A 5,225-nucleotide genomic window follows, 5' to 3' on the forward strand; every position below is an offset into this window, starting at 1 on the left:
CTCCAGATCTCTAACATTACCTAGCTCTCTGTACCTTTCGTATGTTTTCTTTTCCTTTTGACTAGATTCACATGTACATCGAAACACACAGTGAAATGCATCTTTTGCGTAGAGGGTTCTGGGGGCAACCCGCAAGTGTCGCCACACTTCCGGTGCCAACATAACATGCCCACAACTTCCTAACCCGTACGTCTTTGGAATGTGGGAGGAAACCAGAGCACCTAGAGGAAACTCCAGACACGGGGAGAACGTACAAACTACTTACATTCAGCAGCTGGATTTGAACGCAGGTCACTGGCACTGTAAAGCGTTATGCTAACCGCAACACGACCGTGCCTGCCAACAAAGCTGCCAGATCGCCAGCGTCCCTGGGTGGGCTCGAACCACAAACCTTTTGGTTAACAGCCGAACGCGCTGACTGATTGCGCCACAGAGACACCCTTAATATAATCCCCGCTGATTAGTCTAGTCCAATGAGCAATACATTTAGTGCTGGTTGGATGCTTCAATTTTATTAGAGTCAGAGCGATACAGCATGGACACAGGCCCTTCGGCCCAACCAGTCCATGCCAACCATGGTGCCCACTCAGCTCGTCCCAATTCCCTATTTTTGGCCCATCTCCATTTAAGCCGCACCCCTGCATGTACCTATCCAAGTGCTTCTTAAATGATACTATTGTATCTGCCTCAACCACTTCCTCTGGCAGCTCGTTCCTTATACTCACCACCTTCTGCATGAAAAATTTGCCCCTCAGGTCCCTTTAAAATTTTTCCCCTCTCACCCTAAATCTATGCCTCCTAGTTCTGGACTCCTCTACCCTGGGGAAAAGACTGTTACTGTTCACCTAATCTATGCCTTTCATAATTTTAAACATTTCTATAAGGTCGTCCCTCATTCTCCTACATTCCAAGGAATAAAGACCTAGCCTGGCCAACCTCTCCCTATAACTCAGGCCCTCGAGTCCTGGCAACATCCTTGTAAATCTTTTCTGCACAGTGCCCCTCATGATTTTAAACACCTCTAAAAGATCACCCCTCACTCTCCTACACTCCAGTGAAAAAAGTCCCAACCTGCTCAACCTCGCTCCATAACTCAGTCCTTCAAGACCCAGCAGTATCTTTGTAAACCTCCTCTGCACTCTTTCCAGCTTAATCACAAGGTGACCAAAACTGTACACAGTACTCCAAGTGCGGCCTCACCAACGACTTTAACAACTGCAACGTAATGTCCCAACTCCTATACTCAGTGCCCTGACTGATGAAGGCCAGCATGCTAAATGCCTTTTTCACCACCCTGTCTACCTGTGACACCAGTTTCAATGAACTATACACTTGTACTCCTAAGTCCCTCTGTTCCATTACACTCCCTAGTCCCCTACCATTCATAGTGTGAGTCCTATGCTGGTCTGACTTTCCCAAATGCATCACCTCACACTTATTTGTATTGAAATCCATTTGCCACTCCTCGGCCCACTTCCCTAATTGATCAAGATCCCCTGTACTCTATGATAATCTCCTTCACTATCAACAACACTTAATTTTGTGTCATCCACAAACTTACTGATCAAACTTTGTGCATTCGCATCCAAATCATTTATATAAATAACAAGTAACAAGGGTCCCAACACCAATGCCTGCGGCATGCCACTAGTCACCAGCCTCCATTCTGAGAAGCAGCCTTCAACCACCACCCTCTGCTCCCTACCTCTGAGCCAATTTTGAATCCACCTAACAAGCTCTCCCTGGATTCCATGACACCCAGCCTTCCAGATCAGCCTGCCATGAGGGACCTTGTCGAAGGCCTTGCTAAAGTCCAAATAGACAACATCCACTGCTCTACCCTCATCTACCTTTTTGGTTACCTCTTCAAAAAACTCTTTAAGGTTCATCAAGCACAATTTTCTATGCACAAAGCCATGCTGACTCCTTCTAATCAGACTCTGTCTATCCAAATACTGGTAGATCCCTTCCCTCAGAATTTCCTCCAGTACCTTCCCCACAACTGATGTCAAAGTGACTGGCCCATAGTTTCCTGAATTGTCCTTGCTACCCTTCTTAAACAATGGCTCAACATTAGCCACCCTTCAGTCTTCGGGAACTTCACCAGTGGCTAACAATGAAGCAAATACCTCTGCAAGGGCCTCCGCAATTTCTTCACTAGCTTCGCACAAAGTCCATGGATGCACTCAGTCAGGTCCAGGGTATTTATCCATATTAATGCGCTGTAAGGCTGCAAATCTACATCAATGGTGCTGAGGTCAAGAGGGTTGAAAGCTTCAAGTCCCTAGGAGTGAACATCACCAATAGCCTGCCCTGGTCCAACCACATAGACGTCATGGCCAAGAAAGCTCACCAGCACCTCTACTTCCTCAGGACGCAAAAGAAATTTAGCATGTCCCCTTTGACACTCACCAATTTTTATCGATGCACCACAGAAAGCATCCTATCTGGATGCATGGTGGCTTGGTATGGCAACTGCTCTGCCCAGGACTGCAAGAAACTGCAGAAAGTTGTGGACAGCCCAGCACATCACAGAAACCAGACTCCCCTCCATGGACTCTTGTCTATACCTCTCACTGCCTTGGTGAATCACCCAGCATAAGCAAAGACCCAACCCACCTGGGTCATTCTCTCTTCTCCTCTCCCATCAGGCAGAAGATACAGGAACCTGAGGGCACATGCCACCAGGCAGAAGGACAGCTTCTATCCCACTGTGATAAGACTATTGAACGGTTGCCTTATACAATGAGATGGACTTCTGACCTCACAATCTACCTTGCTTGACCTTGCACCTTATTGTCCACCTGCAATGCACTTCCCTGTAGCTGTGACACTTTACTCTGTATTCTGTTATTGTTTATACCCTGTACTACATCAATGCACTCTGTACTACCTCAATGCACTGTGTAGTGAATCAATCTGTATTTTTGTGCGTGGTAGATCGTGTTTAACGAATCTTGCAGAGTTTTTTGAGGAGGTTACCAAGAAAGTAGATGAAGGAAAGGTGGTGGATGCTGTCTACATGGACTTTAGTATGGCCTTTGACAAGGTCCCACATGGGAGGTTAGTTCAGAAGGTTCAGCCACTGGGTGTCCATGGAGAGGTTGTAAACTGGATTTGAAATTGGCTGTGTGGGAGAAGACAGAGAGTGGTAGTGGATGATTGTTTCTCAGACTGGAGGCTTGTGACTAGTGGTGTGCCTCAGGGATCGGTGCTGGGGCCATTGTTGTTTGTTGTCTATATCAATGATCTAGATGATAATGTGGTAAATTGGATCAGCAAGTTTGCTGATGACACTAAGATTGGAGGTGTTGTGGATAGCGAGGAAGGATTTCAAAGCTTACAGAGGAATCTGAACTAACTGGAAGAATGGGCCAGAAAATGGCAGATGGAATTTAATGCAGACAAGTGTGAGGTGTTGCATTTTGGAAGGACAAATCAAGGGAGGACATACACAGTAAATGGTAGGGCACTGAGGAGTGCGGAGGAGCAAAAGGCTCTGGGAGTTCAGATACATAATTCCCCGAAAGTGGCATCACAGGTAGACAGGATTGTAAAGAAGGCTTTTGGCATCCTGGCATCCATAAATCAGAGTATTGAGTATAGGAGTTGGGATGTTATGGTGAGGTTGTATAAGACATTGATGAGGCCAAATTTGGAGTATTGTGTGCAGTTCTGGTCATCTAACTGTAGGAAGGATATCAGTAAGATTGAGAGAGTGCAGAGGAGATTTACTAGAATGTTGCCGGGTCTTCAGGAGTTGAGTTACAGGGACAGATTGAACAGGTTAGGACTTTATTCCTTGGAACGTAGAAGAATGAGGGGAGATTTGATAGAGGTTTACAAAATTATGAAGGGCATAGACAGAGTTAATATGAGTAGGTTCTTTCCACCTAGATTAGGAGAGATAAGTACGAGAGGACATGGCTTTAGGGTGAAAGGGGAAAGGTTTAGGGGGAAGATTAGGGGGAACTTCTTCACTCAGTGAGTGGTGGGAGCGTGGAATGGGCTGCCATCCGATGTAGTAAATGCGAGCTCACTCTTAAGTTTTAAGAATAAATTGGATAGATACATGGACGGGAGAGGTCTGGAGGGTTATGGACTGGGTGCAGGTAAGTGGGACTAGCGGAATAACATTTCAGCACAGACTGGAAGGGTCGAATGGCCTGTTTTCTGTGCTGTAGTGTTCTATGGTTCTATGGTTCTAACTGTATGCAAGACAAGTTTTTCACTGTACCTCGGTACAAGTGACAATAATAAACCAATACCAATGCCAATACCAAATACCTCCTCCCTGGTAACAAATGTCCTCCAAAACATCACCACTTGTTTCCTTTATCTCTTGGGCAACCATGATTTTCTCCTCAGTAAACACCGAGAAGAAATATTCATTGAAACTCCCACCCATCTCCTGCAGCTCGAGACATAGGCAGCCCTGCTGATCTCGAAAGGGACCTACTCTCTCCTTGGCCACCCTTTTACTCTTGATATAGCTATAGAACCTCTTGGGAATTTCCTTAACCTTACCTACCAGATCCATCTCAAACCCTCTCTTTGCCCTCCCGATTTCCCTTGTAAGAGTATTCCTAATCTTTTTATAGTCATCAATGGATTCACTTGTCCCCAACCTCCTAAACCAAATGAGTGCTTCCTTCTTTTTCTTGACCAGAGCCTCAATATCTCTCATCAGCCAAGGTTCCCTAAACTTGCTAGGTTTACCCTTCACCCTAAAAGGAACATGCTGCTCATGGACTCTTGATATCACACTCTTAAAAGCCTTCCACTTGCCATTCATTCCTTTCCCTTCCTGGCTCTCTGGAGCTATGAAGCAACTATACTAACTGCTGCACTGCCATGCTGTACACTGTGCCAATTCTCCATCTTATATTTACAGCACAATGCATGGGAGCCATGATCCTCACCAATGGATGGACAACAGAGCTAATCTCAACAAAGACCTGTGTCAAGCAAGACCCTATCATTGGCCCAGCATTATTTTCTCCAAACTTTCTTGCCACAAAGATGCATCTCACCTCCGATAGAAAACTTTCATGACCATAGAAAGATAAGAAAAGATCAGATATTTATTTATTAGTCACATGTACATAGAAACACACAGTGAAATACATATTTTTCTGTTACTGAGAATGTGCTGGGGGGCAGCCTGCAAGTGTCGGCACGCTTCCGGCGCCAACATAGCATGCCCAAAACTCCTAACCTGTGCG

At 45.6% G+C, this 5,225-nt stretch overlaps 1 non-coding gene across 1 annotated transcript; it reads right to left on the reverse strand.

Moving 5' to 3' along the window:
* Positions 1-363: 363 nt before the first annotated feature.
* On the reverse strand, positions 364-437 carry trnan-guu (transfer RNA asparagine (anticodon GUU)). Its single transcript has one exon. It is a non-coding gene; the product is annotated as a tRNA-Asn (tRNA).
* Positions 438-5,225: the final 4,788 nt, after the last annotated feature.

The sequence above is a fragment of the Pristis pectinata genome, chromosome 10 (assembly GCF_009764475.1).
Source record: "Pristis pectinata isolate sPriPec2 chromosome 10, sPriPec2.1.pri, whole genome shotgun sequence".
NCBI lineage: Eukaryota > Metazoa > Chordata > Chondrichthyes > Rhinopristiformes > Pristidae > Pristis > Pristis pectinata.